The sequence below is a fragment of the Microtus pennsylvanicus genome, chromosome 7 (assembly GCF_037038515.1).
Source record: "Microtus pennsylvanicus isolate mMicPen1 chromosome 7, mMicPen1.hap1, whole genome shotgun sequence".
Taxonomy (NCBI): domain Eukaryota; kingdom Metazoa; phylum Chordata; class Mammalia; order Rodentia; family Cricetidae; genus Microtus; species Microtus pennsylvanicus.
In genome coordinates, this window is record NC_134585.1 from 9,865,275 (window position 1) to 9,879,212 (window position 13,938).

Genomic DNA, 13,938 nt, shown 5'->3' on the forward strand with positions numbered 1-13,938 from the left:
GCAGCTCCTCTCCAGACTTTTCCTTATGAGGAACTCTGTTGTGATTTGGTAATGCTATGCTGGTTAATTTTCTTGGTGCTAAGATAAAGTAGTCTGACAACAGGGTTGGAGAGAGAGCTCAATGGTTAGGAGCACTGGCTGCACTTCCTGAGAACCAGGGCTGGGGTCCCAGTGCCCACATGGCTCCCTGCAATCACCTGTAATTCTGTCCTAGGGAATCTGTTACCCTCTTCTGGCTTCCATGAGCACAAGGCACATATGAAGTGTGCAGACATACACATGAGTAAAACATTCATGTGCACAAGAAAATATTTGGCAAAAACAATTTAAGGAAGAAAGATTTCACAGTTCAAGAGAACTGTCTATCATGGTGGGGACTGTGGTTGTCATGGTGGTAGGAGCTTGAGGCCTTGCGTCTGCAGCCAGGAAGCAGAGGACGATTACACTGTGCTCAGTCATCTTGCTCCTCTTTTCTGCTATGGAGGACCAAAGTCCAAAGATTGGTGCTGTCCATTTTTAGGGTGAGTCTTCCCACCTCAATTAGCATACTCAAGATAATCCCAAGTGGACATGGTCAGAGGCTAACCTACTCAGGATAATCTCTCATAGATGTGCCTGGAGGTTTGTCTCCTAGGTGACTGTAGATTCTGTCAAGTTGGCAAACGACACTACCCACTACAGTTGCTGTGATAAAAACACCACGGTAAAGTAACTTCCTGGTAGAAAGAGTTATTCTGGTTCATGGTTCATAATTTGTGATGGCTAATCTTGGTTGTCAGTTTCACACTCCTGGGAAGAGAGACTATGAGTTGAAGAAGTTCTTCCATCAAATTGGCCCTGTGGGCACACCTTTGGGATATTTCCTCCATTGGTAATGGATGTAGGAGGACCCAGCCAAATGTGGGTGGTACCGTCCCTTGGCAGGCGGGCCTGGGCTGTGCAAGAGGGTGTCCAAGCATGAGTCTGGGAGCAAGCCAGTCAGCAGCATTTCTCTGTGGGTTCTGCTTTAGGTCCTGCTTGAGCTCCCACCCTAACGTCCCTCAGTGATGGACTGTGACCTGGAAGTGTAAGCAAAGAAATCTTATCTTCTCCAAGTTGCTTTTGCTCAGTGTTTTATTGCATTAGCAGAAAGGAAAGTAGAGCACAGCCCATCATCACAGGGGAAGGCATGGCACGGGTAGCTGCCTGGTGGCAGGAATATGCTGCTGGGATACCTCATAGCTAAGCAGATCAAGAAATAGGAGCAGGGCAGGAAGTGGAGCCAGTTTGACTAGCAAGGCCTTTTCCTTCCTTAGAGTTTCACTTCCCACAGGTAGGCCTCGCCTCCTGATTCTACGTTTCCTCCAAATGCTCTTAGCTGGGGACCCCGTGTTCGAGCATGTACGCCTGTAGGTGTAAGTCTATAGCTTCATATCCAGGCTATAACTAGAACCAAGTAGACCCCCGCCCCTTGCTTAGGGAGTCTGCTGCCTGATGGCTGGAATGTCACATGCACAGAGATGCTTGGTCAGAAGCTGCTTGCCTTTGCTTTGGTGTCCAGGGAGATGCGAGTGTTCCCTGTGATGTGGCGGTCTGTGCACATGCTCCTCTGCCTGCTTCCTTTTCAAAGGTTTTCGTTCTTCAGCAGAAACACTTTTGTTTCCCACTCAGAAAGCTTTTGGCTCCTTTGAAAAAAGTTGTTAAAACAGACCACAGGGGCAGACATTCACCTTAGCCCAGGCCTTCAACAGTCATGGTCATCAGCATCACTGTCGTCTGCATCTTCTTCCACTGGAAGGTCTTGGAGGCAAACGATGCTCATGGAGACAGTTTCTTCTGGAATATCCCCTAAAAGGCCAATTTGAGGCTGCTTTACAATAAACTTATTTTTCTAAGTAGAAACACATGAAAGAGATGATAAAGATATGGTACAGTGATAGCCAAGCTGAATAAACAGTATAATATAGGAAAAAGATTTGTAGTTTAGGTTGAAAGGAATAAATTTTCTGAAGTCTGTAAAATACAAAAATTTTACTGAAAGATGTGAAACAAACTTCAAACCAAAAAAAAGAAAAGAAAAAATGTTGTATTTATTTAGAAATCCTAAGATATAAGTTATCCCAAAATAAACTTTTAAGTACAACACTAAAAAAGAAAAAAAAAGATGGTATAGTAAGCATAGTCTATGGTCATTGTGAAATGCTATATACTGTGTGCAGTATTTGTGCTGTACTTTTATGACTGGCAGTACTGGTTTGTTTATACCAGCATTGTGACACACGAACAAGGCTGTGCGCTGTGGCAGTACAGTGGCTGCTATGCCTGATACGCCGCTGGGAAACAGGATTGTTTCCTAGGCTGACCTTGAAGTCCTGAGCTCAAGCAATTCTCTCCTGACTCAGCTCTGTTATAATCTGCTAGGACTTCGGTGGTCGGTCACTGGCTGAAACATTGTTAGGTGGTATCTCACTGTATTAATACCTAAATCACAGAATATATAGAATGCTCACACATATATGTAATAACTAATGCTCATACGTAATGCATGTATATGTAATAACTAGAATGCTTACATATTTATGTAATAACTTTCTGTAATATTTATGTAGAAACTTCACAGAGAAGAATTGGTGGACTTGGAAGGAAAAATTGATAAATATGCAATCATGTGAGCTACAGTACTATTCCTTTTTTAGTAGTTTATAGATCACATCCACACACAAAGAAGTACTGAGGTTTTAATGACCCATACCAGCTTCACTTATGTGGTCATTATACAATAACTGCAGCCGGTAGACAATGCTATGCCATTAGCGTGTGCTGAGGATCAAGGTCAGGCTCCCCCTGGTAAAGTGCTCTATCACTGAACTATCCTGGTTATAGAGATGAGTTTTCGGTTCTGTAGCCCACGATGCCCTTGAAGTTGAAATCCTCTTGCTTCTGCCTCTGCCCCCAAGTACTGGGGTTATTTGGTCACTACCACTCCTGTGACACTCTTTACGTTTTGATTGTTAAACCTTGCATCTTGGGTAAAAGTCACTTGGTCTTGCAGACCTATGAATTTCTGGATTTAATTTGCTAGTGTTCTGTTGTGATTTGTGTTTATGAGGTGTTTGTCTCAGGCTTCTGTGAGGTTTCCTACATGGTTTTGGTGTCAACTGTCGCTGGCCTCATAAAATGTGATAGAATGGAAGAGGACAACGACATGTCCTTTTCTCCTGTGTTCTCTGGAAGAATTGGTGAAGGACTGCTACCTCAGTTAGGGTTTCTGTCACTGTCTGATGAAATACCACGGACAAAAAGCAAGCTGGGGAGGAAAGGCTTTATTTGGCTTACACTTCCAGATCATAGTCCATCACTGGAGAAAGTCGGAAGAGGAACTCAAGCAGGGCAGGAACCTGGAGGCAGGAGCATAGAGGGGAGTTGCTTACTGGCCTGCTTTCTCTGGCTTGCTCAGCCTGCTTTCTTATAGAACCCAGGACCACCAACCCAGGGATGGCACCACCCACTTACTGATCACTAATTGAGAAAATGCCTTACAGCTGGATCTCAAGGAAGCATTTCTTCAACTGAGGTTTCTTCCTCTCTGTGACTTTAACTTATCAAGTTCACTCTCAGAACCAGCCAGTACAACTGGTGTTCATTCTTTTGAAAACCTTTGGTAGAATTTACAGAAAACCACCTGGGGAAGTTTTTTCCTAATTCAACCTCTTGTCTCAAGTTTATATTTTCTAGAGCTTTTTGTTTATGTTTATAGGAATTTGTTAATTTCATCTAACTTTGATACAAATTATTCACTGTGTTACCTTATTCTTTTGTCTTTGTAGGTTTAGTAGTAATGGCCTTTATTTCTTGATTTTAGTCCTCTTTTTGTTAGTTTAGGGATAGGCTTGTCAGTGCTTTTCAAGGAACCAACTTTTGATCTTATTATCCTGTCCTTCCATTTATTTTTAATTCTAAAATTTACTGTTCCTTATTATTGTATTTGGTTTAATTTTCTCTCCTTTTTCTAGTTTCTGGAGGCACACGCTTCACTTACTGATTCGCAATTTTTCTTTGTCAAATGCAGGTGTTTTCGCTGTAGTGAAACCCTGCTCTGCCCTCTTGCTGCTGCTGCTGGCTCCCGACCCTGAGCTCTTGTGGAAGCTGGGACTGGGATGAGAACAGGGTAAGTTAGAAATGCCACAATTGTGCTCTGCTTACTATGATTCAGTTGTTTTTCCTTGAATAAATAACTCTTGGATTCCTCCAGCCTTTTATTTCCAGAGTTCTTAAGCAGTTAATTGGGAAGACTTGCTTTCTTTACATGGAAGAGAGAGTGCTGAAGGTGGCTATTGCTCTTCCATCCCCACTTGTGTAGTTTATGCTTAAGAATTATTAAAAAGAATGTGATTACTATAAGGTGTTTTATGGAAGTAGATTATACTGGCTTATAAATATCACAAAGAAATGAACTGTATAAAATTTGCCAGTCAGTTTTGGGAAAGAACAGCAGTGTAGAATCACTGATTACAATGTCAAACATTCCAAGAAGCAGAGGAAATGAAAACCGTGTCACTCTAGTGCAGAGTCCCCTTCTTTCAGAGCCACTATAAAGTCTGGAGGCAAGTTCCTCAAAAGAAAGCTTGTCTACAGAGAAGATGCGCTGGGTATCCGTGTCCAGGCAGGGTGTGGAGACCAGCAGTGCTCCAGCAATGGCTATCTGGGTATTTACAAGTCTCTGCCCTGAGCTAGGTCAGTTGTCTCTTGTGTCTGGACCTGTATTTGATGATGAGGAGAAAGGTTGTTTCTGCAGGGGAAAGCTCCTGGGTTTCTACACCTGAGGCAGGGAGCACCTAGAGTTGCTATTGCTTGGGGAGTTGAGATAACCCAGGAACTATGTGACAAGAAAATCTGTACTCTTGAAACAAAGTATGAACAAATTTTTCCATTGTGAGTTCCTCAATCATGACACCACATCTGAGAGCTAACAGAGGGCCAAATTTCTAAGGTAAAGTTTACCACATGTTGAAACTGAAAGGCTAATAGACGGGACTGGTGACTTGTAGTCAAGCGACCAGAAGGCTCAGCACTTACGGTTTGGCAAACTAGTGATGAGAAGTGACAAAGGGGTTTAATACCCGAGAGGCTTTTGTTCTGGAACACTCACTACTGTTTGTTCTTTAAGACTCAGTAGGTTTTATACTAGTCTGCAATTTGTGTCCCTGTTAGTGAATATTCTCTTGAATACATTGGCCGTGAAAACATACCAATCTAAAATTTGTGTCACTGTTAGTAAATTAATCTCTTGAATACATTGGCAATGAAAGCATGCAAGAAATGTGGTCACCACAACATTTATGGCTGAATTTAGATCTTTGAAGATGCTGGCATACATCAGGTCCTAGCTATTCTTGTAGGGCCATGGGAGCCTCACTTGCTGCCTTTTGTATATAAGGATATAAGGATAATTTCAATGACCCTGAAGTTCTGTCTTAGATCACTAGAGAGCAGACTGTACACATTAGACCAGCCAGCTGGTGAGCTAGACCACTTAGTTGCATATTCTCAGATGGTTTAGACCTTGAGTTCTATCTGATCTATGATTCAGAGTTGAAATGAATGATTCTTATAGTCTTGCGTGCTGGGATAACTGTCGCTTGGCCAGAGCTTCCTTTCAATGGAAGCCTTGTAGTAGCATCAGACATTTGAGGTGTCCTGTTCACTGACGACCCACTCCCTTCAGCCAGGTGGAGAGTAGGAGTAGAGTCTGAACTCTTGGGCTCAGGCATGTCCACGAGTATTTCTGGTGAGAACTGGAGGCAGACCTTTGTATACTGAGTTCATTGTGGTTTTCATCCCTGATTCAGTGTTAGCATGACCAGGTTCATTTAAAAATAATTCTAGTTTGAAAATCCCGAGTTTCTTCTTATGTGCTCAGCTACATTTGCTGTGTCTTTGCTTTCTTTTTGTGTTCCTCCCGTGTCTCATCAGTCCCATGCATATGCTTGTCTGATGTTGAGCCCAGCCCCCAGCAAGCTCAGAGTGAGGCTGCCCTGCCATTCCTAGACAGAGTCAGTGCATGGCATCATTGTCAGCCATCTCAGAGACTCATAACTTGAAAAGATTTGGAATACTGTGTTTGGGCCATGAAGCCCCGAGCCTGGGAGTGTCATCATGTCCCAGGATGGCCTTCAAATCAGGTTTCCAGAGGGCACATTGTTCATCTGTATGAGAAACTTTAAAAACATTTATGGACTTGTGAAATTTCCACCCTTCTGAATTTACCTCTAGGATATAATCAGAGAAATACTAATTTTATGTACAGAAAACACTTATTATAGTATTAACTTAAATAATTAACAGTTGGAAGTGAGTCAAATGCCCCGAAACAATAGAGGATTAAGTAAATGAGTTATTGTATTTCTATAGCACAGTGAAATATTAGATTGCAGTTAGTGTTTATAGAACTGATTCAGGACATGAAAAAAAAACATACCTAGTACACGGGTACATGTGAATAGCATGTGTAAAAAGTAGTGAATGGAACATAGTCAGCTGTGTGTACGTGTGTATGGTGTATGTACATGAACATATGAATTTTAAAACCCTAAGAAGAACAGCTAAAGGCTTGTGATGTCTCGCTGAGAGGTGGGGTCAGTGTTGTTCAGTTTCACACATTTCTGAAACTTTCTCAATGGGCCAATGTTACTTTTATGTTCATGGGAGAAAGGACATATGCTTTTAGTTTAGAGAATAATTATGTGCCTATTAACCTGCTCTTCGAGTCCTTATAGGAATGTTTTTCTAAGTAGTCTCCAGTAACAGATGTCTGGTTTTCATAGGCAGATTTCTTTGAGCCACAACAAATATTAAAAGGCTGTAAAGGTGTATGTTAAAATTATAACATACATGCATATGTGGTAAATTACTCTGAGAGGACACACGGTTGATGTCATTTTGTTTTAAAACAGATGTTAATTAGGATAAAATACTTAGGGAAAAACACGCCACCATCAGCCCTTCTGTGGGAGAATTGGGGTACTTTTAAATGTATTCTTGTGCTTTCCAGTGTTTCCCAAGGCCTCCACACACAGAACAGGCCTACATTTTACAATGGCCCATGCCAATAGAGAGCAGGGGGTGGGTGTGTGGCCTGCTGTCTGTGCGGGGTCTGCTTATATGGGGAGCCAGATGGCCTTTGAGGGTCTGGGGCAGACCTGGGCACAGCTGATGTCTCTGTCACTGATTACCATATGGTAGGTTGTCTGGAAAATCCAGCAGATATTTTTAGGTAGTGTTAGTGAGTGGGCAGATAGATTGAGTCTCGTAATGAGAATGACCCACTCTTAAGGCTAGAACTAAAAGTGAGGAAGTTTAAGATGATTCTAACCTATGTCCACACACAATGACACCAAACCTTTCCAAACCATTGGAGGCTTATCATAAAAAAACACCCACATAATTAAAACATTGAGACATGTGTATGCGCATCTATGCCTACACTTAACCTAAAGTGTGATCCATTGTAGATAAGAAAATAAAGTAACCACAACAAAAAAATACATCCTCTCTAGATGTGGCCAGGTGCATGGGAGGAGGCACTAAGCTTCTCCATGGGGGATTTCTCAGGCCTGAGTATCTGCATGGTGGAAAGGGCGCAGGCTGATGCCAGCCCAGCATCAGCTAGTCCTTTGAGGTCTGCATCCTCCCACCTCCACAGATGCGTCAGGGCCACACATTGTCCTCACAGTGCTATTTTTTGAGCTGGAGGAGTAAACAAGCTCACCCCCAACTATTTCCTTCTCTGTTGCTCCGAGGCTTAGAGTGCTAATTATTTAGAAATGGTAATTGTACCAGTGAATCTGTGATGGGAATTGACTGGAGCATCCTTGCCTGTCCTCCCCCAGTAGAAACCCTTGGAAGCCCGGCTCTTCCTCCTCCTGAAGCTTGTCAGCACTGCAGCACTCTCATCCTAGTCTGCAGTTGGAGACAGGGTAATGGATCCTCTGTCCCCTAGATCTGCAGAGAGTCACGGTCGCCCCCTTCCTGAAGTCAGATCCTCACCGTGTCTGCTTAGTTTGGGAGTTTCTTTATCCATGAACCTCAGCGCCTACAGACACGTTTAGCAAAAATGCCACCAGTGAGTGCCTAAGCACCCCATTTCCAGATGTGTCCATCCATAGTACACCTCGCCCAGTCCCAAGGCATCAATGCAGCCTGTGGAGTGGTTGGGTAGAAGTGCCCACAGGGCAGTCCACAGTGCTGCCCTCTCTGGGCTGGTCTTTCCCCGTGTGCCCCTTGTTTATCCCCTCCTAATGGGGAAGCTCCAGAAGCCCACCCCCGTGTCTGGAGGAGCCTCAGTCCTACCCTGGCATGGCATGGACACAAAAGCCCATGGAAGATGCTAGCTGTGCACTGAGGATGTGCAGGGAACCAGGCACATTAGGTATTTGCTTGTTGCTATGGCAGAGTGTGGTGCCAGGGACCAGAGCAGGGGAAATCTGGTGTTATCTTGGAACTTCAAAGGGTTTAGAAGAAAACCCCTTCCTTAGCAGGTTGCTGTCTGTTTTTGGCTGGTGTGATATAGAGGATACAGCCATATCCAGAAGGAAGTCTAGCCAGTATGCTCTGGCTAGAATACTGCACTATGCCACAGAACTGTGTGCCCAAAGTAGGAAAATTCCAGCTAAGAACTCAAGGAGGAGAGCACGATTGTCTGTGCCATTCTCAAGTTTCCCAAAGGCTTAGCACTTTACTTTTACTTTTGCCTTATCGGTAGTCTCTGCTTTAGAAATAGTGTCCTGATGAAAAAGTTCTGTTGTGGATGAGCAGTTTCACCTAAGTGCTGAGGTCTCCATGGAAACCTATGCCAGTGTGGGAGCCTGGCTCAGCTTGTGCCACCTGGATGCCCTTAGGACCAAGTGCATGCGGGAACTTGCAGAGACCGGAAAAGGGGATCCGATTCCCTAGAACTGGAGTTCCAGATGGTTGCTAGTTGTCAGCTGGGTGCTGGGAGCTGAACTGGGGTCCTCTGCAAGTGCAGCCATCATCCTCTCTAGTCTCCTTCTTACATTTTCTTAAAGGTCTCACTTGCATGTTGTGCTAGAGTCTTGCTGGCTCCTCGTGTCTGGCTTCATGTCAGGGTACATGAAGCACCTGTAACTGGTCCAGATCCAATGGCAGTGTGAGTTACGGCCTTTCCTTCTCTCTGCAGAGCCGCTGTTTAACCCAGGCAGTGCCCTCCTTTTCTGTTACCATCTCCAAAGCCAGCTGACCTGATGGATGGTTCAGCAGGGGCCTTACAGGTACCACATAGGAGCCAGTGAGCAATGGGAGTGGAGAGGACCCTGACCCACAGCAGCATGCATTCAGCCTGGGTTCTGAATTGTGATCCTGATTCCAGCGTGCAAACTACTCTGAGATGATTCAAAAATTTTAGTTTTTTAATTTTTGAAATTAAAATATGATTACATTGTTCCCTCTTTCCCTTTTTACCCTCTAACTCTTCTTATGTTGTTCTCTCAAGCTCATGGTCCTCTGAGCTTTTTTCTTTATTTGTTCTCTCTCTCTCTCTCTCTCTCTCTCTCTCTCTCTCTCTCTCTCTCTCACTCTCTCTCTCTCTCTCTCACACACACACACACACACACTGTTTAGTCCATATAACATTACTTGTATGTATATAATCTCAGGGCTGACCATCTGGTATTGGATAACCAAGCAGCGGGTGGGGGGCATTTTCCTGGGGACGACTATTTCTCTTGCCCTTAGTTTTTCTTAGTTGCTCTATTTAGATACCCTTTTCCTAAGCTTATAAAGAAAGCTATTTTCAAAGTTTTTAGCAGGAGACTTATTTTTAAGCAGTCTTTCAGAGGAAATCTATGTAACTGTAAAAGCTGCTAATATTAAAAAAGCCCCTGATTTGCACTGACTATCTTAACTCAAATGTCTCCATTAGTGCTTAGCTCAGTCCCTGTTGTGCTCCTCGAGATGGGTATTGCTGTTTCACTCCCCTCCTGAGGCTTAGAGGGTAAAAGAACTCTTGTATTATCTGGGTCACAAGCAGTAGGCCAAATCTGACTCCATGGTGGTGAGACAGGAGCTCCCAGAGCTTACCTCTCCCTGGACCTGACAGCAGACTGTGAGACTGGGGAGAGCCCAGCAGTCACAAACCACTGCCCTCCCCAAGCTGCCACAACAGAAGAGTGGTCACTTATCCATAAGCCTCCCACAAGAGGTAATATGAAAGGCTGGGGACCTGCGACATACGTAGTCCTGGACTCCTGACTGTTATGCACAGATATTTTTATTAGCAAATTGCTGGAGCAATGACTCCCTTTGTTCTTTCATTCACTTGTGGGCCGGATGTTCCTGGGAAAGGCTGGGCACTCCTCCAGCATATTGACATCCTTGTGGAGGACACAAAACTTGGCTGCAATCAGCTAATGCATTATATTGCATGTCCGGTGGTAAAGACTGCCATAAAGGAAACAAAGAAGGGGCAATGCAATGTTGGTTCCACGCCGATAGGCTGGTTAGGGCAGCCTCTGGAATGGGTATTCGAGGAAGGCCTTGCAGGAGGTCCTGGAGTGAGTCTGATGGTGCTGGTAGACGAAGGGTTCCATGCCTGTGGGAACTGGCACAGAGGCTGTTGGGGACATGCCCAATGTGTTCCCTGGGCTTGCAAGGAGATATTATGGCAGGAGCAGTATACATGGGGGGGCATGAAGCAGAAGTGAGGTCAAGGTGGTATCGGGGCACTTTGTCAGGTGTTTTGCAGGTCATCCTGAGACTAGCTCTTAGTCTGCATAGAGCAGGAACCAAGAATAGAACATGTGGGGCAAATGTGGAATGGGGTGCTGCGAGCCTGTCTTCTCTCTCTGTGCTGTAGGTGAGGGCCCATCTACTTTGTAAATGGGTGCTGTTAATGATACTTGTTTCTTAGGGAACACACAAACAAGTCCCTGTTGCCCAAAGACCACCTTTATAACTGCCAGTCGCATCTAATTTTCACAGAAATCTCCAGGGAATGCCTCTGGATCCCCAGCATATAAACACCTTCTACTTGCCAGGCCTTTCCCGTCATATATTTATGCCAGTTCATACTCCTGGCAGATGGAGGCCTTGAGTTTTGATCTAGCGTCCCATGTTGGAAATAAAGCAGGATGCTGGGCCGGAATCCATCATAGTTACCTCAGCTGTCTGCTCTGCACAGTGGGCTCAAAGCTAGCGACAAAGCAGCCAGGCTGAGAGGCTGGGTGAGCTGCACAGTATGAGCCATCAGGGCTGTGAGCAAATGGGTTCTGGCGGGCTGCTGCAGGCAGATTCTGGGAGCTCCCAAAGGCCTTAGTCAAGTGGAGGCAGGAGCATTTTAGTGGGCACCCGTGGCCTCTACTGCGAGTCAGGCGGGAGCTGTTAGGGGTACTGAGCTGCTAGGAACAGAATGGCCCTCCTGCCGTGGGAGATGTTGATTGGGCGCTATAGTTGCTTCCGGTGGGATTCCTGGCTGGTGTGCCAAACCAGAGCAGAGCTAATCTGCAGCGATGCTTCCTAGGAGAAGTGGTAGCTTTGGAAACACTCCATTTCAACATCCCCCAGAACTTCCCAATTTCCCTAGAGCCAGATGGGTGCCGCCCTCCATGGAGAAGCCAGGGGTCCTTCCTGGGTTATGTGCCTGCAGTTCGCTGTATGATCCCTGCTTCTCCTTGGCCACTCCTGGTCCAGTCTCAGAGTTCTTTCATCTTCACCTATACTAAAGTCAGAGAACTGAGAAAATAACAAGTCCTTTGTTAAACGTTTTAGATGTCCTTTGCTCTTTTAATGTCAAATGGTTTATATGCTTTTTTTTCTGTTTATTCAGATTACTTTGAGAACTTACAGAATTGGAAAAACTTGAAATTAAGCAAAAGTTTAACTCATCTCATTATTGCAGATGTAGTTTTTGGCTACAGAGCCTTCTTGTCCTGACCTGGTGGTGACTTGCCCCAGCTCCTCAACTTACAGTCATCCACTCTCTTCATTTCGCTGTGTGTGCTGAAGGCCATTTAGACCGAGGGACAGGGCTATGGGGAGGCTGCACAGCCATTCACGCTGGCTTTGTATGTAGTCTTTTGGGCCAGGGTTTGGCTATGCCCTGGACCTGGCCAGTCCCTGCAGCACTCCTGGCAGACTGAGCCGCCTCTGTCACTCCTGTTTATTTTTCTCACGTTCCCATTGAATCAAATGTCAGGCTTTGCTCAGGGCTACACTGTGCTTACAGGGAAGGACAGAAGCATTTCTCTGTCCTCTCCCCAGTCCCAAGGGCTCAAATCACTTCTCAGACTTGTTTGTTTCTCTACTGTAGAGCTATCTGCTCTAGCCGTGGGTAAGGTCATCTCTCCTGTTTTCTTAGGAATATGTGACCCTGGTGCTGTTTCCTATGCCCCGCCTACTAGCAGACCACTTCCACTGGCTCCCAGGATGGCTCACGCTCTGCCCTCCCCCACCCTGTTTTGGACTCTCGCCCCCCCCCCACAGTCTAAGTACTGGGGTACAGATGTGCAGCAGCCCTCCAGGCTTGACGTCCTCTCTGAAAATAAAAGGTTGACTCCCTTGACTTTAAAAAAGAAAAGAAAGGAACAAATAAAATCAAAGGGCAGATAAAATTTATAATGAGTCCTGTCACTGTCACTGCCTTCTTTGTATTTGAAAACCAACCAGCTAAAATGGGACTAAAGATATAGCTCAGTGGTAGAGCTCTCGCCTGGCATGTATGATGCCCTAAATTCAATTTCTAGCATCCATAAACACACAAAAACGATCAACCAGCCAGCCAGCCAACCAACCAACCAACCAACCAAATCAACCGACCAACCAATCAACCAGCTAACTAAACAACCAGATTCCTCAGCGGTTAAGAGCACTTGCTGCTCTTTCAGGGGTTCCAAGCACCTATATCAGACACCTCACAGCACCTGTAACTCCAACCCCAAGAGACCAGGCACTCTCTTCTATCCTCTTTGTGTAACACACACGTGCACATACAGGCAGAGACACACAAATAAATAATAAAAATCAACCTTTAAAAAGAATCACTCAAATGATAGAAACACATGGTGTCTTTGCGAATGTGCATACATGTATGCTTGGGTGTAGTGTGCACACTTAGGTGTGTAAGCATACATGTGTATTGTGTGTGCACTATATAGGGTTAGGGTTAGGTTCATATGTATTCCTGTTATATGTATGTGCCAGAAGAAACTAAGTGTCCCCTCCTGAGTCTCACTTGTCCACCTCTGAAAATGGAAGAGGCAGTAGGAATAGAGGCAGATTAGGAAATGGGGGAAATCTTATTTGAGAAATAGTCTCTTGCTTTACTCCTTTCCAGCTGGCAGAAGAATGAGGACCCTGCTCTCCAAGTGACCTAGGTGCTCATGGGCCCAGTAGGGGAGCATCCCAGGCAGAAAGTAGGGCTGCATTCTAGTGGGTTTCTGGTTCTGGAAACATAGGATTGCTAGAGGAGAGAAAGGGCTTCTAGAGTGAATGAGTCCAGATGGAGGGTGTCCTGCCTCCGGGAGCAGCCCAGAAAGGTGCCAGAGGGCAGAGAGTTTTCCTGGTGTCTGAGTAGATCTGAAGGTAGTTGGGTCAATGCCCGAGTTTGGAGAGGAATTATATAGAGTGTGCAGAAACACAAGCAAGCTGAACTTAGTGGTCTGGGAAGGACTTAGCTCTAGGTGAGCAGAGAAATAGCATCGAGGATGGGGAAGTGGGGTGGGGGCCCAGGACAGTTAATGCTCAACCTCGAAGAAGGAAGTTACAGTGTAGGGTGTCATCTGTTCAAGTCCAGGATAGCAATACAGACCTAGGAGCTAGAAATGTGGAGCTGGATAGATCTCAAAAAAAACAAGACAAAACAAAAAACCAACAGGCAACCAGAGAGAGGTTATGTGGTACAGAAGCAAGGCAGTTACTGGGGCCACTATTGATCATGAGAAGCTTTGT

General features: G+C 45.0%; 1 protein-coding gene across 9 annotated transcripts in view; it reads left to right on the forward strand.

Annotated features, from left to right (window-relative positions):
- The window catches only part of Pcbp3 (poly(rC) binding protein 3), a 181,756-nt gene that overhangs the window by 56,665 nt on the left and 111,153 nt on the right, over positions 1–13,938 (forward strand). For all 9 annotated transcript variants that reach the window (XM_075979881.1, XM_075979885.1, XM_075979883.1 and 6 more), the window contains exon 2: positions 4,049–4,147. The gene's annotated coding sequence lies outside the window, so the exon portion shown is untranslated. The remainder of the gene's footprint in view (positions 1–4,048; positions 4,148–13,938) is intronic.